We start from the raw sequence: 26,051 nt of genomic DNA on the forward strand, positions 1-26,051 counted from the left end.
GACAGCAACATATTTTGGCACCTTTCCACAACCTAATCCGCTCTGTCCTGCTAGTGCAGGCGTTTCAGTATGGTTATGGTCAAGAGAAACGTGATATCTCCACTCTGTTATTCTTTCGCGTCTCCGCACCGACAAATCTTACAGTGCTGAATTTATACAACAATCATATGCACAGCGTTTCACTTCCATGATTGACGTCAAAGGTGTTTGGTCACATGACGACCCGCTACCATTTCCAAAAATTTTTCAGAGTTGCAAAGGCGTTGAATAACATTTTTCGTGGTGAGCTTAATAACTTTCAAAAAAATGGTTCAAATGGCTCTGAGCACTATGGGGCTTAACATCTCAGGTCATCAGTCCCCTAGAACTTAGAACTACTTAAACCTAACTAACCTAAGGACATCACACACATCCATGCCCGAGGCAGGATTCGAACCTGCGACCGTAGCGGTCGCGCGGTTCCAGACTGAAGCGCCTAGAACCGCTGGGCCACCAGCGGCCGGCAATAACTTTCAGGGCAGTTAATTTAATGTAGCTACAATGGGTGGGCCTGGATGGCCACTAGAGCAGTTGGCGAAACTGCTTTGATAGTGTCAGGAGACAATAGTTTACCACCCTGGACGAAGTAGTAGAGGAGTGGTGGGTGGAAGCCTGGTACCTGTCTGACGTATCAACATGAAAACACCATTGATTGAACATACCTTTTGTTAGTGAGCACACTTCGACAATTGTAAGGAGATCTACGGTGCCAACACACTTCAGGAAGTCTGCCGAAAACAGCAGATGTGGAAGGAACTGTTCCTAAGCAGGCAATTCCTGCAGTCTGCGGCAGCCGACTAGGTAGCTCGCCCGAAGAAACGATGACGCCAGCAACTCAGTGGGGATGGTGACACTAAGTACTAGGGTGTGCTGGGCCATGGTTATGCCAACTGGACGCAGATTCACAGCTCAGGGCACGACGCACCGCCAGTTGCAGAATCGCCCCCTTGAACTCCGTTTGGAAGACAGCTCTCTATAGCAGTGCCAGCTCTTGCAACCAGAGGCAGGTAGTGGAAGGGACCCACACAGGCGAAGGTGGTTGGGGGGCTGCACCACCCCAGTCTCGAACAGTGGCAGTCTGGGGCAGGAAACTGGCAGCAGCTGGTAGCTGTCCCAGAGGTGGCCCACTGGCTGGAAGGCGCTAGGTCTACAACATTGGACTCAGAGCTACAAGTAGGTCTTCAGTTGGTCGAAGCTCAGTCTCTTAGTGCCAATTTGTAGATTCATGTCGACTCGTAGACTGCCGTGGACATCTCCTCGAAACTAGCAGCTGTCAGACTGCATGCATCTATCTAAAAATTAGGGCACGAAGTAATCACTCACCGTGCAGCAGTGGTTCTGTCTTTCTGCTGGGTCACTCTTTTTACGATGCTGGGCCCTCGTTTAGCTGGGCGATGTGATAAATGCCCGGTGACATAGCAGCAGTTTTTGTTGTATCAGCAGACCGCTCCTGATGTAACAGCCTCTAGTCAGCTCCGATCCGACCCACATCCATGGCCTCTTGCTTTAGATGTGGCAGCGTCGTTACTTCATTCGTCAGGGCAAAGAAATAATGGTGGTGCTAAACAGCTTTGACTTCCGGGTTTAACAGTAAACTATGCGTAACAGTTAACAGTTGTCCCATTTGCCCATTTACCATTCTTCATTGGCTGTGGAAAAAAGGACAAAAATGTTCCCTCAAGTGACTAAGTTTTTCTCAATTACCCTGATTACCGTCAAGCAGCTAAATTTTGTAAAATGTTCTTAATACAGAACGCTTTATCAGTTAGGATTAACAGCAGAATATGTTTATTTCACAATGGCGCTGTTGTACACAGGGAATAATTTTCGTTAGTAATAAAGAATTTCATAAATACTTGGAAAAAATTTCCACTTGGTGTAATGAATGGCAGCTCTCTTTAAATATGTGCAAACGTAAGATAATGCCTGTAATAAACGGAAAGAACTAGACAGCATCTGACCGCAAGTTTAGTGGTGCATATCTTGAGTACATCACATCCTATAAGTATATACCAGTAACACTAAGAAGAGACATCACACTGGTGGACCCCATAAAATCAGTGTTAGAGAAGGCGAATGGAAGAGATTTGTTGGAATGGTTCTGGGGAAATGTAATGTATCAGTAAATGAAATATCATACACGGCGATAAATCGATATATTCTATACTAAACTGTATTTGGAACCCTTATGAGATAGGCTTGAAAAGAGTGATCGAACGATTTCAGAAACATGCCGTTAACGTCATAAAGTTGATATAGGTCATACGAAAGGGTATTAGGGATGCCCGGGTACTTAATTAGGAATCTTTCGAAGAAAGGTGACGTAGTTCTCGTAGAACAGTGGTGAGTAAATATAGAGCACCTTTCTTCGAGGAATATTGTTCGGCTATTCTGCTGCTACCTTCCTTTATCTCGTGTGAAGATTGTGAGGAAAAGATTAAAAAGGTTAGTGTTGTATAGAGACATAAAGACAGTTTTTCCTCGCAAGTGGAATAGGAAAGAAAATAGATGATATTGGCACGAAATACCTCTAACGTGACCTTTAGACTAACTTGCAGATTTCCTAGTAGAATCTGACGTCTTTTTATTAATGTACTCTGTTAATGGCACGGAAATCCTTTGCTGCATCATACATCATGCTGGCGATGTTTCTAGTGACGTATAAAGAGATTGCGAGTACCTCGGGCAGCACATTTTCATTAACGTCTTGTGACACTTTAATGCAGCTGTGCCACATAAAAATTATTTACTTCTGTATATTGTAAATATTATTTGATTATTTTATCCCTAAATCTTAAAATGGAATTTTTAAATTGAAACGGAATATGTTTTTGTAATCATTGCAAACATTATAACAACTATGTAAACTATGGTTTTAATATAAAGTACTGGGTCAATGCCGATAGGGAAGTTTATGGAATGTAATAAGACCTGCACCAAGGCTGTCGGATCTGCCCCGTAAGGGGCCTCCCGGCCAATGACGCCAAACGCTCATTTCCATTTGCACTGCCGGGTTAAGTGAAACTTTCACACTTTGTCTTTTCTGCTTCCAGTATGATGTTACAAGGTGTGGGTGTCCTATTCGGCTTGTCTTGGTCTTACGCACAGTTTATTTGAATTCCTGAATTTTGTAACTCCAGTAATCCAGTCTACTCTAAACTTCCATTTTCATCGCTCCCTAAAGGGCGACGTCATCGGCAAAAACAGAAATACTGAGATCTTCGTTTTCTACTTCTTTGATTTCTTACATGGTTATGCCCATCAGCGTTATGAAGAGTAACAGGAAAAGCGAACTGCCTAGCTGATCATCCCTCTTGGTCTTAACCCATTTTGACCTTCCTCCTCCTACTTGTACAACTTGTACACTGCTTTCACAACTTTCATAACGTATCTGAACTTCTTTATTTAATGAATCAGGAGCGTTATGTTTCCTCTAGTTCCTCGTACGCTGTCGTATACTTTTTCCAAATCCAGGAACACTGTTACTTGCTGATTTTATTCCCTTTTTTTTCAATCATCAGTCTCCTGACTGATTTGATGCGGTCCGCCAAGAATTCTTCTCCTATGCCAACTCTTCATCTCAGATTAGCACTTGCGACCTACGTCCTCAACTATTTGATGGATGCATTCCTCTACAGTTTTTGCTCTCTACATCTCTCTCGTACCATGGAAGTTATTCCCTAATATCTTTACAGATATTCTATCATAATGTCCAGCGTTATCCGCACATTCCTTTCCTCGGCGATTCCGCGGAGAACCTCCTCATTGCATACCTTACCAGTCCACCTAATTTTTTTCATTCTTCTATAACACTACATCTCAAATGCTTCGATTCTCTTCTTTTCCGATTTCCCCATAGTCCATGTTTCTCTGTCATACAATGCTGTGTTCTAAACGTACATTATCAGATGTTTCTACCTCCAATTAAGGCCTATGTTTGATACTAGCAGACTTCTGTTAGCAAAGAATGCCATTTTTTCCAGTGCTAGTCTGCTTTTTCATGTCCGGAGTTCCGTAATGGGTTGTTTCGCTGCGAGGTGGCAGAATTCCTTAAAGGGGGGGGGGGGGGGGGGGGGGTAGGACGTCAAACGGGCCGACTTGGAGCAGGAGAGGCATCACTGGACATTTTAGTTTCCAGTGTCTATACTTTTACAAATGAATTCATAAAACTTTTTCAGCATCACCAGGAAGGATTCAGGATTCACACACATTGCAGTGGAAGTTCGAGAACATAACAAAATAATTTTTTTACGTGTGAAATTTCATCATTTTTTTCACTTACTAATCGCTGCATTTGTTGCTATAGATACACTTTTGTTCATAAGTTAAAGAGATTCTTCGATAAATTTTGCACAGCATACAAACCATACTTAGAGGTGTATGAAACTCTAGAATTTATTCAAATTATGAAAAAACGAATGAGCTGTTATATTTTAAACTTCATGTTTAGAAAAAACACAAATTTCATAGTTCATTACCTCAATTTTTACCACAGTTTTTATTAGATTTGGAAAATTCTAGAGTTTCATACACCTTTCAGTATGGTTTCTATGCTGTGCAAAATTCGTCGAAGAATGTCTCTTACTTATGAAGAAAAGTGCACCTATAGCAACAAATGCTGCCAGTAGTAAGTGAACAAAATGATGAAATTTCACATGTAAAAAAAATTACTTCGTTATGTTTTCGAACTTCCACTGCTATGAGTGCGAATTCTGAATCCTTCCTGGTCATGCTGACAAAGTTTTATGAATTTATTTGTAAAAGTATAGACAGTGGAAATTAAAATGTCCTCTGGTGCCTCTCCTGCTCCAGGTCGGCCTGTTTGACGTCCTACCCCCCTTAACTTCATGTGCTTTGTGATCACCAATCCTTTGTTAAGTTTCTCGCTGTACTCATTTCTACAACTTCTCACCACTTTCATCTTTCAAAATGGCTCTGAGCACTATGGGACTTGACTTCTGAGGTGATCAGTCCCCTAGAACTTAGAACTACTTAAACCTAACTAATCTAAGGACATCACACACATCCATGCCCGAGGCAAGATTCGAACCTGCGGCCGTAGCGGTCGCACGGTTCCAGACTGTAGCGTCTAGAAACGCTCGGCCACACCGGCCGGCTCACTTTCATCCTTCTTCAATTTATGCTGTACTCATTGTTTTGTTCAATCCATTCAGCAGATCCTGCAATTCTTCTTCACTTTCACGAAGGGTGGCAATGTCATGTCGCTGTTAGGATGAAGCAATCAAGTGCAGTGAATTCGCATTAATCACTTAGTACTGGGGGACGTTACGGACTCTTATAACCTACTGGGGATGGAGGCAGGGGACCTCCAGAAGCAGTGTGGGCGGCCTGGAGCCGGCAGTCGTGTGTGCGTACCGGCCAAACAGACGCAGCCAGAGCGGTTCTCCGATTGCGCCGAATGACGGTCGTCTCATTTGGCGGTGTTCCTCTCGGCCTGTTTGGGAGGGTATCGGGTTAGCTGTAATTGTTCGGCGCATTAGGCATTCACCGGGCGCGATGCGGGGGCGGAGGGCTGGATACTCGCAGTGCTGCTCGGTCGCCCGGGACGCATTACTGGATGATGGCCCACCACAACACACCGCGGCGCCGCACAGCGTAGCACCAGGACACGGCGGGTGCGACCCCCCACGTGTGTGTGTGTGTGTGTGTGTGTGTGTGTGTGTGTGTGTGTGTGTGTGTGTGTGTGTGCGTGCTCCGAGGGCGCCGCCATCTTGATAGGCGCCTACAGAGACTGATTGATTGATTACTTAATTAATTAATTAGTTAATAGTTCCTCCTATTACTCCGTCACATTAAATCCGACAGCGAGCAGCGAGTAACAGATTGCGGGGTAATTGTGTTGCGGTTGCATTACAGACAAATTCGAGCAGGTGGGGGCATGACATTCTCGGTGTGGCGCCTGTCCGCTTTCGCCTTGCTTCTGCGTACACATTACGTCCGTACACTAGCGAGGCAGCAAAACTGACTTTTGTCTGAATACTCACCTAAACTTCCTCTACTAATAGTTCTATTTCGACCCGAAGAAACACTCTGCGTTCGATAGCATTTCTTAGCTTCGAGCAATAACAAAGTTTCCCGAGGTGAGATACACACATATCATTACGCCAGCGAGCGGAAAAGAATCTTTTTCTATTTCCAGTTCTTAGTTAACAGCTTAATCTCATGGTCTGGTGCACTGAATCCGGAATGACCTCAGTTGTTTCAACTATAAAGTACGGTTTCATCACAACATTATTTCCTTATTCACTGGTGAAGTAGCAAAATACATTTAATTTGAATGAAAAGTTATTTGATTTCATTACAAGCAAAGTTTTTATTGAAGGTAAAGAATAAAAACGCACCTTTCTTTTGCTGTTACTGTTGTTTTTTCCAGTCCGATGATTGGTTTAACGGCACGTCTCCACCCTAGTTTATTCTGTGCAAGCTACTTAATCTTTTCTTAACTTTTGCACCTATTTGTTGTATTCAAGCCTCGGTCTTCCTCTAAACTTTCTCCCTCTCCCCTCCCCCTCCTCTTGCCTACTTTCTCTAAACGATGATTCTTAGATGCCTCAAAATGTATCCGACGAACAGATCCCTTCCCTAAGAAAAGTGGCGCCATAAATATATTTTCTTCCGATTTCGATTCATTGTCTGTTGACTATTTATCCAAGTCACCTGCCGAATTATCAGCATCCTTCTGTACATTGCCTCTGATATTCGCATACAGGGTGTTTAAGACGTGATGGTCAATAATTCACACATGGAAAATACGGGCCAAAAGTAGTTAAAAAGCTGCAGGAAACATGAGCCCACAACCCAAACACACGTTCTCTGGCGGTTAAATAGTGTCTAGGAACACATGACATCTCTAAACGCTTAAGCAGGAGTTCTAAATGTTGTCCATGCGTCTAAATGCAGCATTGAACTCGTCCCTGAAATGAGTTGCGAATCCTCTCAGGCAGTCCTGGGGAATTGTATAAATGCTGGAAGACTGGTTCAATCTTCAAGCGTAATTGCTCAAAAGAATTACCGTCGGCAGCGCAGACTAAGCTTTTGACACGTGACTCCACAAACAGAAATCCATGGCATTTAAATCAAGAGACCTTGGAGCCCATGGCGCAGACCCTCTTCAACTTATCCAATGTTGACCATGCGTCCGAGTTAGAAGCCGGCGCACTCTTAAATGAAAATGTGCTGGAGCACCGTCACGCATGAACCACACGTTCAGGCGTTGGTTCAGTAAGACATCATCTGCACATATGGAAGTCCTGAGAAACCGCATGTACTGCTGTGCGGTTAGTCTCTGCGGTATGCAGTGTGGTCCAGTTGTGCGGTCTCCGAGGAGTCCTGACAAGATGTACACCGAATGACACTGCTGATATCTTGATACCTGTGTGGCATTAGGATTGACATCGGCCCAAATGTGACAGTTATGGTAGTTAAAAATACCGTCACGGTTAAATCCCGCCTCATATGTAAACAGAATATTGCTTACAAACGGGGCATTCACAGTACACTGTTGTCGCAGCCATTGGCAGAAATTTCATTCTCGGAGGGAAGTCTGCATTGTTGAGGGCTTGCACTCGCTGGAGATGATATGGATAGCGTACTTGCCGATGTAAAATCCGCGACACTCTGCTATGACTCAGGACACGTTCTTGGTTAGCAGTCCTCCTTATTGAAGTGCTCGGACGCTCGTGTATCGGGTGTTAAGGATCTTGGTCGACTTCTCGTACACGACCTGCGAAACTCGCGGTTTCTCTAAGTCGCTGATGTGACCGGCTAAATGTACGCGTGTTGGGGTGTCTGCGGAGAGGAAAAGCTTCTTCATACAATCGTGCAGCTTCAAGAGCACTGCCATTGGCTTTGCCGCACGTGAGGTGCATGTCAGCGTACTCTTTCTCGGTGTAACCTCTGTCCATGGTGCCTTCACTTTCGTAACTGATTGTGAGGCCTGTACGGCACAATGCATGGAGGGGAAAAGGTAAGTTATTGCGCATGCGTAAACAAACAAATAGTCGACCCAAACCTTGAGATACAGTACCAACGTAAATACCACTTTATCCAGGGCGTTTAAAGTTGGTATCCAACTATAATTAATGTGATACCTCGGCAACGGTTGATCTGCGGACCCATATTTATTGGAGCTTTTAAGCTACTTTTGGCTTTTACTTTCCATGTTTGAATTATTGACCGTCACTTCTGACACATCCTGTATAGCCAGAAATCTTCTACAAGAAGAATGCGTCGATTGACTACTATTTGCTTTCATTCTTCACATTGTAGCATCTAACATGCAGTGGTCTTCTCTTTGAACTGCACTTGGTAATCGTGTCCATTCTTCATATCATCTAACCAAGATATTTTTCTTTTACCTTTTCTTCTTTTATCTTTCAACTCGCCTTTTATTGTCAACTGGAAGGAATGGTCGTGGTTTTCCGTTAAATATGTTCTAAATACGTAGTTTTTCTCCTTTTCACGCTGTTCGCATTATTCGTCGCAATACTTCGGTGTTAGTTATCCTTGCTGCCACGATATTTTCAGCATTCTGCAGTAAATCCACGTTTCAAACGTCCAGATCTTCGTTGGCTGTTGGCATATTTAGTGTCTGTACAGATAAGACGTAGCATCTTACAAATCCAACACTAAGGTTTAGGTGCAGACGTGTACTTGCGAGAATTTTCTAGAATTTCATGAAAGCGTTGCTGGTCTTCTCTAAGCGACATTTTATCCCCATGTCTGATCAATTTCCACAGAGCCACGTTCCATGGCACTTCAACTTGTCTACTTCGATGTACTGGCTGTTGCCCGTCCCGGAAGGATGACCAACCTTAATCTCCCACATTTTGGTATTCCAGCGGCCCTGATACAGTCTTTCCACCACTCGGATGTCTTGATGAAAGCTCTCACTTCGTTCCTCACTGACGTCACTCAAATTTTCTGGACAAAAATCAAGCTGACTGTTCAAAATCTCGCATCAAAGACCCTAATTTCTAGATCTGTGATAGCATGCTGCCATCAGCAGAAATGTTATGTGGGTCCTTTTCTTCAGTAAAAACTTAGTGACAACGACCTTGAATGGTACACGAGCCTCCCTTTCTCTCAGTCATTTTTTAATTTAGAGGTGGAATATAATATCACTCCCAAATATCTAATCCTGCAATCACGCCTTCTTGCAATTTTGCTTTCTCACAGATGAGTCTTCCCGCAGAGATGAAATATTCTTCCCATTCCGGTAAGGCTTTCACGAATAGTTTCAATACGCCTATCTCAATGTAACAATAGGATTTATTTTTTCGTTCTTGTCCACGAGATAGTTGCAAGGAAAGCAGAGAGCCAAAAGAATTTTTCATAATATGTACAGTACATACTAACCAGAACAACCACATACACCGAAATTTCTACTTCATTTTATTATTAATTGAAGTAATATTTGAAATTCACATCTAGAGCGCACCTTCCAGTGTGTGGCGGAGGGTACACTGTCACTTCCACCTCAGTCCTGTTCCAGTCACTAACATTTCGTGAGAAGAACGATTGCCGGTAGGCTTCTGTGTGGGCTGGACTCTCTCCAATTTTATCTTCATGGACTTTTCGCGAGATATGCGTAGGACGTTTACTCTTCTAGGAACGCACGGTCTTGGAAATTTAACAGTAGACGAAACCGCGATGCAGAATGTCCCGCTAGCAGCGTCTGGCAGAGGAGCTGGCTGATCACCTCCCGTGACGCTTTCGTGCTTACGAAATGAACCTGTAACGAGGCGTGCTACTCTTCCCTGGATTTTCTCTAGCTCTTTTATCAATCCTATCCGGTTTGGATATCATACTGACGGCAACGGCCTTGCCGCAGTGGATACACCGGTTCCCGTCAGATCACCGAAGTTAAGCGCTGTCGGGCGTGGCCGGCACTTGGATGGGTGACCGTCCGGGCCGCCATGTGCTGTTGCCATTTTTCGGGGTGCACTCAGCCTCGTGATGCCAATTGAGGAGCTGCTACTCGACCGAATAGTAGCGGCTCCGGTCAAAGAAAACTGTCGTAACGACCGGGAGAGCGGTGTCCTGACCACACGCCCCTCCTATCCGCATCCTTATCTGAGGATGACACGGCGGTCAGATGGTCCCGATGAGCCAGTTGTGGCCTGAAGACGGAGTGCTTTATCATACTGACGAGCAGTATTCAAGTATTGATCGAACGTGAGTTACCTCCTTTGTTGATGGAGCACATTTCCAGAGAATTATTCCAATGAATCTTCCTTTCCTGCGTTTAGTTTTACATGGTCGCTCCACTTTAAACAGCTCCGTACGCATACTGCATACGCATACGCATACCGGAATTAACAGCTTCCAGTGATTGTTCTGCAGCCACATGAAATCACACAATAATGGGTTTTTCGTCTGCGTATACGCAGTGCATAATACACTACTGACCATTAAAATTGCTACACCACGAAGATGGCGTGCTACAGACGCGAAATTTAAGCGACAGGAAGAAGATGCTGTGATATGCAAATGATTAGCTTTTCAGAGCATTCACACAAGGTTGGCGCCGGTGGCGACACGTACAACCTGCTGACATCAGGAAAGTTTCCAAGCGATTTCTCATACACAAACAGCAGTTGACCGGCATGGCCTGGTGAAACGTTGATGTAATGCCTCGTGTGAGGAGGAGAAATGTGTACCATCACGTTTCCGACTTTGAAAAGGTCGGATTGTAGTCTATCGCGATTGCGGTTTATCGTATCGAGACATTGCTACTCGCGTTGGTCGAGATCCAATTACCGATAGCAGAATATGGAATCAGTGGATTCAGGAGGATAATACGGAACGCCGTGCTGGATCCCAACGGCCGTGTATCACTAGCAGTCGAGATGACAGGCGTCTTATCCGCATGGCTGTAACAGATCTTGCAGCCACGTCTCAATCCCTGAGTCAACAGATGGGGACGTTTGCACGACAACAACCATCTGCATGAACAGTCCGACGACGTTTGCAGCATCATGGACTGTCAGTTCGGAGACCATGGCTGTGGTTACCCTTGACACTGCATCACAGACAGGAGCGCCTGCGATGGTGTACTCAACGACGAAACGACGAACCTGGGTGCACGAATGGCAAAACGTCATTCTTCCGGATGAATTCAGGTTCTGTTTACAGCATCATGATGGCCGCATCCGTATTTGGCGACATCGCGGTGAACGCACATTGGAAGCATGTATTCGTCATCGTCATACTGGCGTGATGGTATGGTTACACGTCTCGGCCACATCTTGTTCGCATTGACGGAATTTTGTACTGTTGACGTTACATTTCAGATGTGTTACGACCCGTGGATCTGCCCTTCATTCGATCCCTGCGAAACCCTACATTTCAGCAGGGTAATGCACGAACGCATGTTGCAGGTCCTGTACGGGCCTTTCTGGATACCGAAAATGTTCGACTGCTGCCCTGGCCAGCACGTTCTCCAGATCTCTCACCAATTGAAAACGTCTGGTCACTGGTGACCGAGCAACTGGCTCGTCACAATACGCCAGTCACTTCTCTTGATGAACTGTGGTATCGTGTTGAAGCTGCATGGGCAGCTGTACCTGTACACTCCATGCAAGCTCAGTTTTACTCAATGCCCAGGCGTATCAAGGCCTTTATTACGGCCATAGGTGCTTGTTCTGGGTACTGATTTCTCAGGATCTACGCACCCAAATTGCGTGGAAATGTAATCACGTGTCAGTTCTAGTATAATATATTCGTCCGATGAATGCCCGTTTAACATCTGAATTTCTTCTTGGTGTAGCAATTTTAATGGCCAGTAGTGTATTTGTTTATATTGACATCCAGTTGCCATTTCCAGCACCGTGTGTCGATCCTCTGCAGGTCTTCTTGCTTTTCTCTACAATTTTCTAGCGTTGCAGTTTTCGTGTATAGAAGTGCATCACCGGCGTAAGGCCTCACGGAGCTCCCGATGTTATTTACCATGTCATTTACATATATTGTGCAAAGTAATGGATCTATAACACTTCCTTCGAGTATGGCCGAAGTTACTTTAAACGTGAATACTTCTCTCCATTGAGAGTGACATTCAGTGTCCTGTTTGTTACAAATTCTTTACTCCAATCACATGGCTGGTCTCATATTCGATCGTATTTTGATCGTTAGGGTGCAGTGTCGAACTGTCTCCAACGCCTTCCGGAAGTCAAGGAACACGGCACGTATCTGCTGTTTCTCATGGTCGAACTAAGCGAGCTGGTATAATAAAATTTCCTTCGAGACATTTGAGTCTCATGTTAATGTAGGATAATGATGAAAGCTGAAAAAATGAATTAAAATATTTACCATGGCTTAGCCTTGAACCAAGATCTTGTTAGTTACTAGGCAGGTGTGCTAGCCATTTTTTTTAAGTCTCATTTTGTTCGTTTTAGTTCGTTACATCTGCTCGGGGTGGACGTCGCAAGACGCCCGTTTCAGTTCTTCGTTGATCCATTAACTCAGTTTTTTATTACAGAGGGCAGCTAACCCTCTGACCGAACACGGTGAGCTACCAAGTCGGCTGAGCCATAGCATTGTGCTGTGCACCCTAGTTGCACCATAGTCCAATGTCCTCCCTAACATGAACTTAAAATCACATCATCGATGACAAACTAAGAAGTGGAAAATAAGCTGAAGATGTGAATTGAAGGTTGTGTTAGGGAGGTCCTTACACTAGGGTATTCGGTGCAACGACTGTAATTCTGTGGTCGTGTAATGGCTAACACACCTGCATATTTAGCAAATAGACTTGGGTTCAAGTCCAAGTCAGTGCAAAAATTTTAATTCATTTCTTCACCTTCCATCATATGAGGAAGCTGGGTTTCACGTGACCATTGTTTTCAGAACACATGTTGGTTTATACAGAGGAGATTTTCGGTCTCTGGAAATGTCATCATACACGTGCATAAAATGTCTTCAAGAACTCTACAACTGACCAACGTCAGAAATATATGGTGAAGCTTTTTGCGTCTGTTCGATGAAAACTTTCTGAAAACGAGAATGACATGCACTTTTGCCGGTCAGAGTGGCTGAGCGGTTCTAGGCGCTACAGTCTGGAACCGCGCGAACGCTGCGGTCGCATGTTCGAATCCTGCCTCGGGCATGGATGTGTGTGATGTCCTTAGGTTAGATAGGTTTAAGTAGTTCTAAGTTATAGGGGACTGATGACCTCATATGTTAAGTCCCATAGTGCTCAGAGCCATTTGAACCATTTGACATGCACTTTTTTTCCAGTCGTAAGGAATACTCCTCCAAAGACCTTCAGCACAATGCTGCTGGAAGGGAGGGCAAGTTTTTCGCTTACTTTATGTAGAATAGTGTTGGTATCCCGTCACGTCTAGTGATCTTCCCTCTGTTGAGCGATCTCTGTCGCTTTTATACGCCATACTTACTTATTTCGATATCAGCCAGTTTTTTGTTCGTGTGGCGATTTATAGGAGCACTACAATGTGAAACAATTTTCGAGAATGACACTCATTTTTTTTTACTCTTTTCTGTGCATTCTCCCCTTCCACTGCCATTATTGTCACATGGGGGTCTAGGAAGATCGCTTTGATCCGTTTACTGATTTAACGTAGCACGAAAACATCTTACAATTTCCTGTCAAGTCGCTAGAGAGAATTTTACTTTGGAATCTGTTGAACGCTTCACGCATAGCTGTTCTTATACTAATTTTGATTTTTGCTTGTCTGCGAGGCTTTGGAAACGTTTAAATTTGCAGTGAACCTCTATTTTCTGGAACCATCACACAGAAAATGTTGCGGAGAAGGCGGACTAGAGACTTCATTTTATTGACAAAACGCTTGGATCTATTAAAGAGACCACCTACACTACGCTTGTCCGTCGTCTTCTGGAGTATTTCTATGCGGCATGGGACCCTTATAGCATGGGATTCTCGGAAAACATCGAAAAAGAGCAAAGAATGGCAGTTAGTTTTGTATTATCGCAAAACAGAGGACAGGATGTCACACATGTGATAATAGAGTTGGGGTTTATCGTTGCGGCGAGGTCTTTTCATGAAATTTCAATTACAAACTTTCTCCGCCGGATGCGAAAATATTTTGCTGACTCCCACCTACTCATGAAGAAATGACCATTGTCATAAATTCCAGCTCGCACGGAAAAATTTAAGTTTTCGTTTTGCCCGTGCCCTGTTAGAGAGTACAGGGGTAGAGAAATAGTTTCATAGTGGCTGGATGAACCATCTACCAGGCACTTAAGTGTGAACTGCAGAGTAGTCAGGTACACGTAGGTGCAGAAGAGTAGCGTAATTCGCCACAGGTTTGTTCAGTAGGCACTAAAGCATGTTGAAGGTGCTCACCTAAGTCCAGTACTACATGCTACAGGAGAGGCGTCGTGCTTCTGGGAGCAGTTTACTGTTGAAATACCGAGACCATACGTTACTAAGAGAGTCAGTCATTAGCAGGAGGTCTAAGGTGCTGCAGTCGTGGACTGTGCGGCTGGTCCCGGCGGAGGTTCGAGTCCTCCCTCGGGCATGGGTGCGTGTGTTTGTCCTTAGGATACTTTAGGTTAAGTAGTGTGTAAGCTTAGGGACTGATGACCTTAGCAGTTAGGTCCCATAAGATTTCACATACATTAACATTAGGAGGAGATGGGCAGTAGCGACTAGGGCGGGAAAAGTAGCCACAGCATATTTTTTGCCCTGAACAGAGCTCCTGCTTGCCGAGCGGTGGTCGAACTAGTTCTAATATACGCCTCCATAGTTTTCAGTGAATTTTACTCAGAAAGCTTCTTCCCTTACTTATTAGTAAAAACTGTTCTGATTATCAGTCGTCTGATGTATGATAAATCATTTATATCAATCCTTGTTACCTCACTTAAACGCATAATTATATTTTTTCACAATACAAATGTTTAAACAACATATTTTTTGCTTACAGATATAGTTCGTTGTTGTTTCTTTCGGTCGGATAGTTTGATCTGTGAAACATTAATGTCAACATGGATTCCGATAGGGAAAATTGTCCACAGTACGTGACTGGAAAACTGGCAAGAGTTACCACTTTCAGCATCAATTCATTTATAATCTTTTTTCCCCAATAAGAGTTAATTACTTTCATATATCACAGATAATACTACAGACTGACTTCTAAATCCTTTTACGTACAGAGCAGTCTCTTATCACTCTAGCCCTCTTGTGGCGATTTTGAACAAATTAACTAATGTTACTTAAAACCATCTGTGTTCTGTTATATCTAGCCTTTTATAAAAAACAGACTGAAAACTCTCTGCTGCAACAGATTGGTATTCTTTTAGGTACTAGAGCATCAAGATAACTAGATAATACACTCTAAGACAAAAAGAAAAGATGCACCACGAGCAAGTCATACGGTCACAGTTTGATATTGATACATGTATCAAAGGAAAATGCAAAACTGTAGCCGGCTATAGGCGCTTCAGTCCGGAACGGCGCTGCTGCTACGGTCGCAGGTTCGAATTGTTCCTCGGGGATGGATGTGTGTGATGTCCTTAGGTTAGTTCGGTTTAAGTAGTTCTAAGTTTAGGGGACTGATGACCTCAGATGTTAAGTCCCATAGTGCTTAGAGCCATCTGAACCTCTTTTTTTTTTTTTTTTCTAAACTGTAAACATTGGCGCCCGTAGGATGAATGCGTGAAGCTACAGCGCAGTTTCACCGTGCAGCTGGTATGGATAGTAAACAGAGCATGAGTCGATGCCAGGGCATAATCTTTTCATGAACTTCATACCATGTACTCAGTTGGACAATAACTATGCTTCGCAGACAGGCGTGCGAACAAAATATACAGACGTCAGCGTTTGAGAGAGGATGTGTAATTGGGCTCCTAGAAGGCGGTTGGAGTGACCGACGAATCACTCGGCATTTGAGTAGGAGTCTACATCTACACCTACATCTACATGGGTACTCTTAAGTGCCTGGGAGAGCGTCCATCAAACCATCTTCGCAATAATTCTCTGTTACTCCAATCTCGAACAGCGCTCGGATAAAAGAACGTCTGTATCTTTAAGTACGAGCTCTCGTTTTCAAATGGTTCAAGTGGCTCTGTGCACTATGGCACTTCACTGCTAAGGTCATCAGTCCCTTAGAACTTAGAACTACACTCCTGGAAATGGAAAAAAGAACACATTGACACCGGTGTGTCAGACCCACCATACTTGCTCCGGACACTGCGAGAGGGCTGTACAAGCAATGATCACACGCACGGCGCAGCGGACACACCAGGAACCGCGGTGTTGGCCGTCGAATGGCGCTAGCTGCGCAGCATTTGTGCACCGCCGCCGTCAGTGTCAGCCAGTTTGCCGTGGCATACGGAGCTCCATCGCAGTCTTTAACACTGGTAGCATGCCGCGACAGCGTGGACGTGAACCGTATGTGCAGTTGACGGACTTTGAGCGAGGGCGTATAGTGGGCATGCGGGAGGCCGGGTGGACGTACCGCCGAATTGCTCAACACGTGGGGCGTGAGCTCTCCACAGTACATCGATGTTGTCGCCAGTGGTCGGCGGAAGGTGCACGTGCCCGTCGACCTGGGACCGGACCGCAGCGACGCACGGATGCACGCCAACACCGTAGGATCCTACGCAGTGCCGTAGGGGACCGCACCGCCACTTCCCAGCAAATTAGGGACACTGTTGCTCCTGGGGTATCGGCGAGGACCATTCGCAACCGTCTCCATGAAGCTGGGCTACGGTCCCGCATACCGTTAGGCCGTCTTCCGCTCACGCCCCAACATCGTGCAGCCCGCCTCCAGTGGTGTCGCGACAGGCGTGAATGGAGGGACGAATGGAGACGTGTCGTCTTCAGCGATGAGAGTCGCTTCTGCCTTGGTGCCAATGATGGTCGTATGCGTGTTTGGCGCCGTGCAGGTGAGCGCCACAATCAGGACTGCATACGACCAAGGCACACAGGGCCAACACCCGGCATCATGGTGTGGGGAGCGATCTCCTACACTGGCCGTACACCACTGGTGATCGTCGAGGGGACACTGAATAGTGCACGGTACATCCAAACCGTCATCGAACCCATCGTTCTACCATTCCTTGACCGGCAAGGGAACTTGCTGTTCCAACAGGACAATGCACGTCCGCATGTATCCCGTGCCACCCAACGTGCTCTAGAAGGTGTAAGTCAACTACCCTGGCCAGCAAGATCTCCGGATCTGTCCCCCATTGAGCATGTCTGGGACTGGATGAAGCGTCGTCTCACGCGGTCTGCACGTCCAGCACGAACGCTGGTCCAACTGCGGCGCCAGGTGGAAATGGCATGGCAAGCCGTTCCACAGGACTACATCCAGCATCTCTACGATCGTCTCCATGGGAGAATAGCAGCCTGCATTGCTGCGAAAGGTGGATATACACTGTACTAGTGCCGACATTGTGCATGCTCTGTTGCTTGTGTCTATGTGCCTGTGGTTCTGTCAGTGTGATCATGTGATGTATCTGACCCCAGGAATGTGTCAATAAAGTTTCCCCTTCCTGGGACAATGAATTCACGGTGTTCTTATTTCAATTTCCAGGAGTGTAGTTAAACCTAACTAACCTAAGATCATAACACACATCCATGCCCGAGGCAGGATTCGAACCTGCGACCGTAGCGGTCGCACGGTTCCAGCCTGTAGCGCCGAGAACCGCTCGACCACAGCGGCCGGCTCTACGTGTTCTTTCCAATTTAAGATGTTCGTGACTGTGATTCCTAGGTATTTAGTTTAATGTACGGCCATTAGATTTGGTTGACTTATCGTGTAACCGAATTGTAACAGGTTCGTTGTAGCACTCATGTGGATGACCTCACATCTTTAATTTTTTAGAGTCAATTGCCAGTTTTCACATCATACAAATATCTTTTCTAAATCGTTTTGCTTTTTATCTTCTGATGACTTTAGTAGAAGAGAAACGACAGCGCCATCTGTAAACAACCTAAGACGGCTGCTCAGATTGTCTCCTAAATCTTTGGTGTAGATAATGAACAGCACAAGGACCGTAGTACTAGCTTGTGGAACGCCAGAAATGACTTATGTTTTACTCGATTACTTCCCGTGACCTTTCTGACAGGAAATCACGAATCCAGTCACATAACTGAGACGATATTCCGTAAGCACGCAATTTCAGTAGAAGCCGCTTTTGTGTGTCAAGAGCCACCTGCAAATCTAGAAATACGGAATAAATTTGAAATCCCTTGTCAATAGCACTCACCACTTCGTCTGAGTAAAGAGCTAGTTGTGTTTAACAAGAACGATGCTTTCCAAATCCGTGTTGACTGTGTGGCAATAGACCATTCTCTTCGAGGTAATTCATAATGTCCGAACACTAGAAATGCCACTATTCCACGACGTTGGCAACAGTGGGTGAACCATGGCCGAACGCAGCGTCAAGAAGGAAGCGGTCGACCTTCAGTGACGACAGAACGTGAGGACCGAACAAACGTCAGAGGGGCACTCAGAGTCCCGAGACCATCATTATCGTCGATCCGACGTGCAACTGGTTGTACAGTAACCACAAGGATCATTAGTAACTGGTTCGCAAAAAGATAGCTGAGCTCACGATGCCTCCTGCGCCCACTACCTCTCATTTGGTGGAGTAGAATTGTCTTCAGTGTGAGTTCCGCAGCGAAATGATCCGCGATGACCAGCGATGACGTGTCTGGACTCTCCTTGCACAGCGATGGGATACCAATCTGACTGTAGCCAGCCATACTGCCGGATAATCGTGAGTGATGGTCGAGGGAGTCATTCCATTTCATAGCAGGCATCCGTGGTACCCTTACAGCACAGTCGTACGTCGATGATATTCTACGCCCCATTTTGTTCTCCTTGATGACAAGCCATCCTGGACTTATATTAAAGCAAGATAATGCCCGCCCAATTACGGCGAAAGTTTCTACTGCTTGTTTGCCAAACCCTTCGATGGCCAGCAAGGTCGCCGGATCCGAACCGAATTGAGAACTTTCGGAGCATTATGGGCGCGGCCCTCCAACCAGCGCGGGATTTTGACGATGTAACGCACCAGTTGGAAAGAATTTGTCACGATATCCCTCAGGATTACCTCCAATACCTCTGTCAATCAACGCCCAACTGAATAACTGCTCGCATACGGGTCAGAGTGGACCAACGCGTTATTGACTAACTTAGTTTGTGAAGCTCTTTCTCTTGAATAGATCATCCACTTTTTCTGAAATCTACGCTTCCGTTCAGGCCGGACAATTTCTTGGTGGTGCGTCGTTTTTGTCTGTCTTAGACTGTATGTCCAGAAATCACAGCAACAAACGTGGGACCCTGTTGGGATAGAAATTGTGATTGAGGCAATAGAGAATCATAGGATGCCTTCTTCTACAGCGGCAATGCGATTTCATGTTTCACGTAATACGCTGAAAAGAAAAGTTCTAGGAAAGAAATAGAGATACAGTATGTAGGGAAATGAATGTGCGAAACTTACGTAGTGTTTTCTGTAAAGAGCGGGAACAACAAACACTTGATTGTGTTTCTGAAACGGAAAAGTAGTTTCATGATTTTACAGGGATCTTCAAATGGTTCAAATGGCTCTAAGCACTATGGGACTTAACATCTGAGGTCATCAGTCCCGTAGACTTAGAACTACTTAAACCTAACTAACCCAGAGGACGTCACACACATCCATACCCGAGGCAGGATACGAACCTGCGACTGTAGCAGCCGCATAGCACCGGACTGAAGCGCCTAGAACCGCTCGGCCATCGCGGCCGGGTTTACAGGGAACTATCTATGGACATTAGCATTCAAGTCTGCAGAGTGAAACAAAACACCGCATAACGCCTACAACCGCGGCTGGCTTTACAGGGAACTATCTATGGACATTAGCATTCAAGTCGGCAGAGTGAAACAAAACACCGCATCGTTTTAACAAACAGACGGAGATGGTAGCGAAAGACAGCAACCTAACATTACTCCGATAAAGGCTACCTCAGTGGCTAGAGGACAGTCTTTTAACAACTTCAACATAGACTAGTTTTATGGTATCATCAAAACAGCCAAAAAACCAATTTCATGCTGCTCGTCATATTTATAATGTGGATGAAACCTATGACAGTTAATTGGATGAACAGCGAAGTGTTTGCAGTTAAAAGAAAACGCCGAACCCGTGGTGTTACTTCAGTACAAAGAGAACTGCTGTCGACTTTCGTAGTATGTATCTACGCAGTGGCTTTTTTACACAGCTAGGTTCGGAAACCTTGTCACTATGTAAAGCTTCAGATACATGCACATACCGTAGGTCATATTCATTATATATCTTCTTTTTCTTGTAAATATTTAGTGTGACATAATAAATGCATTCAAAATATGTAAGCGGCAAGCCTTTATTAATGATCACGGTTTGTAGAAAATTCAGTTTCCCATAGAGTGGTCACCTTGCCCAATGTCCCCCAAAGGATGGTAGCTATCACTGAAACAACAAGTTTTCAGTTATATCGTTTTTTTTTATCTCCAGTCTAACCTGACTGTTAACACAGCACAAAGAAACCGGTTTCTGAAACAAGAAATTTACGATTTTTGTTGCTATTATTCTAAGTAATTAACGTACGCAGTACAAAGATGGAAAAGTTCTAAGACTCCCTCAATCTTTTGCATTTTACATTTCAAGATACGTAGGACCAAAAATCAAATAAAATAATTAAAAGAAAGAAATCTTAGTCTGTCGCCTGTTTCCTGCTTTTCTCGAAAATTATTGTCGCTGCGGGACTCTACCGATTGTAATGTGTTTACTGATCGTTTCTAACCATCGGCGTTGTTATTAAAATAGCACTGCCAGGTTTTGCATTTCCCATAATAACACAGTCCGCCCCGATAGCTGATTGCTGCCGACATGGTAACTCAGCGTGTTCGGTCAGAGGGTTAGCTGCCCTCTGTAACAAAAAAAAAACTGAGTTAATCGATCAAAGACGAACTGAAACGGGTGTCTTGCGACGTCCGCCACGAGCAGATGTAACGAACGAAAACGAACAAAATGAGATTTAAAAAAAAAAAAAGTGGTCAGCGCGGTGGTCTGTCACGCCAAGGGGCCCGGGTTCGATTCCCGGCTGGGTTGGAGATTTTCTCCGCTCAGCGGGTGTTGTGTTGTCCTCATTATCATTTCATCATGTCCAGTGGAAGGCAACGGGGAACCATCAATTGAATCACTTCCCTACACGCTCAGGCGGTCGACCCCTCTGCGAGGCTTCACGCAGTATTTCAAAGTTATGAACTTTTTACGAATAAGCAATCGTATTTAAAAATCGTATTTAAATAACGAAAAGAGGCCGAAGTGTCCGAGCGGTTCTAGTCGCTACAGTCGGGAACCGCGCAACCGCTACGGTCGCAGGTTCGAATCCTGCCTCGGGCATGGATGTGTGTGATGTCCTTAGGTTAGTTAGGCTTAAGTAGTTCTAAGTTCTAGGGGACTGATGACCTCAGATGTTAAGTCCCATAGTGCTCAGAGCCGTTTAAATGAAAATTTTAGCACAGTGCTACGGAAAATTGATAAACCGGTTTTTTCCTTCTTATCGGTAGAAAAATAAAAAATCATGTTCAAACTCAGGCCATGTAAATACCGGAAAGCAGCGATTATTTAGAACTCTAAACTGGTATCGGCTTTCAACGAGTGGTTTTCCTCGTCCCTACTTCCTCTGTGTTTCTTCGTCCTCTGAATATCTCGGGGGAATACCGACAAGGCCTGCACGGGGGCTTAGCAACAGGCGTTTTACACCCGCACCATTCGCGACTAGAACGGGTATCAAATGGAGCGCCAAGTATCCTCCGTCGCACACCGTAAGGTGAGCTGCGCCGGTCAATGTGGCCGCACATAGCGCCCGCTGGCCGCCTGCCGGCTCCGGCACATAGACACAGAGGCCTGCCCGCGCCCTCAGCCTGAGCACACAGCCGCTCTTTGGTCGCGTGCCGCCCCCTGCAACCCCCGTGCCGCCCCCGCCGCCGCCGCCGCAGTCACCGCCACCAGCCGCGCTCCCCCGTATCGATTGGGCGTCGGCAGCGCTCCGCCGAGTGCCACTTTCGCGCTCTCACGCGGCCGTTGGCGCAACTATCAGCGCCGAACGTACTTACCCGCTCGGTGGTGCGCCGCGTTTGATGTTTAACGTCACGGCCGCTTCCGAATCGTCATTAACTCTGAAGCATTCGGTTCAATTAATTCATAAGCCAGTCATCAGGACACTCGGTAGGAGCGGTTTGAGGTAAGTGAGGAAAATGTGCAGTGATCAAGTCATGGAGCCAACCTCGAACTATGAGGACAAATTATTCCACGAGTGAAATACTGATAACGTTTCCTGCAAGTTCTTTGTAAGTTGGAACGGCGGCTACTGTGATTATTCGTTTACATTATAAACAAGTGTGCCATTTGCATCCTGCAGCATATAAATACACTACTGGCCATTAAAATTGCTACACCAGGAACAAATGCAGATGATAAACGGGTATTTATTGGACAAATATATTATACTAGAAGTGCCATTTTATTACATTTTCAGGCAATTTGGGTGCATAGATCCTGAGAAATCAGTACCCAGAACAAACACCCATGGCCGTAATAACGGCCTTGATACGCCTGGGCATTGAGTCAAACAGAGCTTGGATGGCGTGTACAGGTGCAGCTGCCCATGTAGCTTCAACACGATACCACAGTTGATCAAGAGAAGAGACTGGCGTATTGTGAGAGCCAGTTGCTCGGCCACAATTGACCAGACGTTTTCAATTGGTGAGAGATCTGGAGAATGTGCTGGCCAGGGCAGCAGTCGAACATTTTCTGTATCCAGAAAGGCCCGTACAGGACCTGCAACATGCGGTCGTGCATTATCCTGCTGAAATGTAGAGTTTCGCAAGGATCGAATGAAAGGTGGAGCCACGGGTCGTAACACATCTAACATGTAAAGTCCACTGTTCAAAGTGCCGTCAATGCGAACAAGAGGTGACCGAGACGTGTAACCAATGGCACCACATACCGTCAAGCCTGGTGATACGCCAGTATGGCGATGACGAATACAGGCTTCCAATGTGTGTTCACTGCGATGTCGCCAAACACGGATGCAACCATCATGATGCGCTAAACAGAACCTGGATTCATCCGATAAAATGACGTTTTGCCATTCGTGCACCCAGGTTCGTCGTTTAGTACAGCATCGCTGGCGCTCCTGTCTGTGATGATGCAGCGTCAGGGGTAACCGCAGCCATGGTCTCCGAGCTGAAAGTCCATGCTGCTGCAAACGTCGTCGAATTGTTCGTGCAGATGGTTGTTGTCGTGCAAACTTCCCCACCTGTTGACTCAGGGATCCAGACGTGGCTGCACGATCCTTTACAGCCATGCGGATAAGATGGCTATCATCTCAACTGCTAGTGATACGAGGCCGTAGGGATCCAGCACTGCGTTCCGTATTACCCTCCTCAACCCACCGATTCCATATTCTACTAACAGTCATTGGATCTCGACCAGTGTGACCAGCAATGTCGCGATACGATAAACCGCAATCGCAATAGGCTACAATCCGACATTTATCAAAGTCGGAAAAGTGATGGTACGCATTTCGCTTCCTTACACGAGGCATCATAACAACGTTTCACCAGGCAACGCCGGTCAACTGCTGTTTGTGTATGAGAAATCGGTTGGAAACTTTCCTCATGTCAGCACGTTGTAGGTGTCGCCACCGGCGCCAACCTTGTGTGAATGTTCCGAAAAGCTAATCATTTGCATATCACAGCGTGTTCTTCCTGTCGCTTAAATTTCGCGTCTGTAGCACGTCATCTTCGTGGTGTAGCAATTTTAATGGCCAGTAGTGTACCAGGAAAACACTGCTGAGCAAAAATAAAAGGACTGCCTGCCCAGTACTCTGGTAGTGCACCACTTGAGTGTTATACAGCAGTGAGTCTCCGCGGAATGGGTTTAACAAGTCCATGGCATGTTTACAGTGGTATCTGGCGCCAGAAATATATTTGTGTGTGTGTGTGTGTGTGTGTGTGTGTGTGTGTGTGTGTGTGTGTGTGTGTGAAAGAGAGAGAGAGAGAGAGAGAGACAGAGGGAGAGAGAATCAAAGACAAATACAGAAATAGCCAAAAAATATGTAAGGGTGTTACAGGCTAAGGTTTGAGAAATAATTGATAATCAAATTTTGTCTTCTGATCAGTTTTTTCTGAGCACAACCTACTTTGGAACAGTCTTGCAAGCTTTTCAGACCTTTTCTGACCACCTTGTACCATATATACTACTTCAATACAACACACCTGTCGTGCAGAGTAGCCTACATGATGGGGCCGGACATTTAGTCCCGTGACATCTAGGCTGCGATGTACAGTAGGTCGCTCAGGTAGGCCAATACTATTCCCATATTCCACACCTGTTGTGCATGGAAACTCATGTGGCAGGGGCTGAGAAAACATGTTTTTGATCCTACCTCCACCCTAAGGGACCTAGGAGGCTATAAACCCTAAAATAAATACTTGTGAAGTTTGCTATTTGAATGCCAAATTTCAATTAAATGGAAGCCCAGACGTAATTGTGTGTGCCTAACAAGAAAAAAAAATACATGTCACAAAATTGGCACAAATCAGAGGCTGGGTGGTTCGCGGGCGAAGAACTGGAGCTCGAAAGCGTCCAGCCGTGTTCCATCGCGTTCAGGTGAAGCGAATTTCGTGCCCAAGAATTCACACTGAGTTCGCTATCACGCTCCTCGAACCAAAGCAGCACGATTTTGGCCTTATGACACGGACAGTTATCCTGCTGAAAGATGCCATTACTATCGGAAAGACATCAAGCATGAAGGGACGGCAGTGATCAGCAGTAGTGATCAGATATCTTTGGGATTGATATTTTTATCATCAGATCATAGCTGCTTTCGTGGCATTGAAAACCACATCCTCAGGTGACATGTGACTAAATTCCTAAGAGCTAAGTATCCCAGAAGATGAGGCCCAACATTCTTTGTCAGACCAAACTAATAAGCCGTTTGGTTTGACAACGAATGTTGAGGTCCATGTTCTGATATACTTAACTCTTATGATTTGGTTACATGTCACCTGTGTATATGGTCCGACAACGAATGTTGGGGTCCATGTAGGCTGTTATCACTTAGTTACATGTCACATGAGGATGTGGTTTCACTGCCATGATACTAGATTTGGTCTGATAATGCCAGGGCTATTCGGAAAATAAGGAAAATGGAAACCAAACCGAAACTCAAAACTGTTTTATTTGCAGCAGTTAGCAACACCTTCCAGCTACGTCCCTACATATTCGCCACTCCGCCTTAGACAACTGTCGTAGCGTTGTACCAACTTTCCAATGCCCTCGTCATAGAAGGAAGCCTCTTGCACTTTCCGAGAATTTTTTATGCTATATTGCAGATCGTTGTCCGTGCCAAAAGTTGTCCTCGTATCTAGCGGCTCCTCTGAGCAAAGATGAAAGTCAGAGAGAGCCACGTCCAGGTAGTATGGTGGGCGATCAAACACTTTCCACCGAAAACGCTGCAGGAGCGTCCTCATAGCCCGTGCAAGATCCGGCTGAAAACTGTCATGAAGAAGGAGGTGCATGGCAGTTACGTTTCTGACACTTTTCTCCTTTTCTCTCTCGTCAGAGTTCAGCAGGAACACTCTTTGAGTGCGTTAACGTCTATAGAATAAATGACTGGGGTAAGGAGTGGACCTTTATTGTATGACAGAGCACAGTAGTGTTTAAGCTGTACACAAATGGGCTTTTGATGCGGAAATTTTTTTCAAATAATACACGAATTTATACATTTTGCAACGTGGCAATGTTAAGACAGTGGGCTAGATAATGCATCTCGTCCTGAGTAAGTGAAATAACTCTAAACACAACAATATCAAATTTTAACTAGACGTTTCTTGACAACATTATTCTTACTACTACATCATGAAGTTGGCCAATACTACGATAAATCATCCGATTTCGGTTCTAAGTTCGGTGCTATTTATGATGACAATCAAGTCTATGGAGGATGGTTAGTTTTGTGACAAGCTGAGCGA

General features: G+C 45.2%; 1 protein-coding gene and 1 pseudogene across 1 annotated transcript in view; both read left to right on the plus strand.

Moving 5' to 3' along the window:
• The window catches only part of LOC124803168 (actin cytoskeleton-regulatory complex protein pan1-like), a 123,545-nt gene that overhangs the window by 90,084 nt on the left and 7,410 nt on the right, over positions 1-26,051 (plus strand). The window lies entirely within an intron of this gene.
• LOC124804025 lies at positions 9,874-9,991 on the plus strand (annotated as a pseudogene).

This window comes from Schistocerca piceifrons, chromosome 6, assembly GCF_021461385.2.
Source record: "Schistocerca piceifrons isolate TAMUIC-IGC-003096 chromosome 6, iqSchPice1.1, whole genome shotgun sequence".
NCBI classification, from domain to species: Eukaryota; Metazoa; Arthropoda; class Insecta; order Orthoptera; family Acrididae; genus Schistocerca; species Schistocerca piceifrons.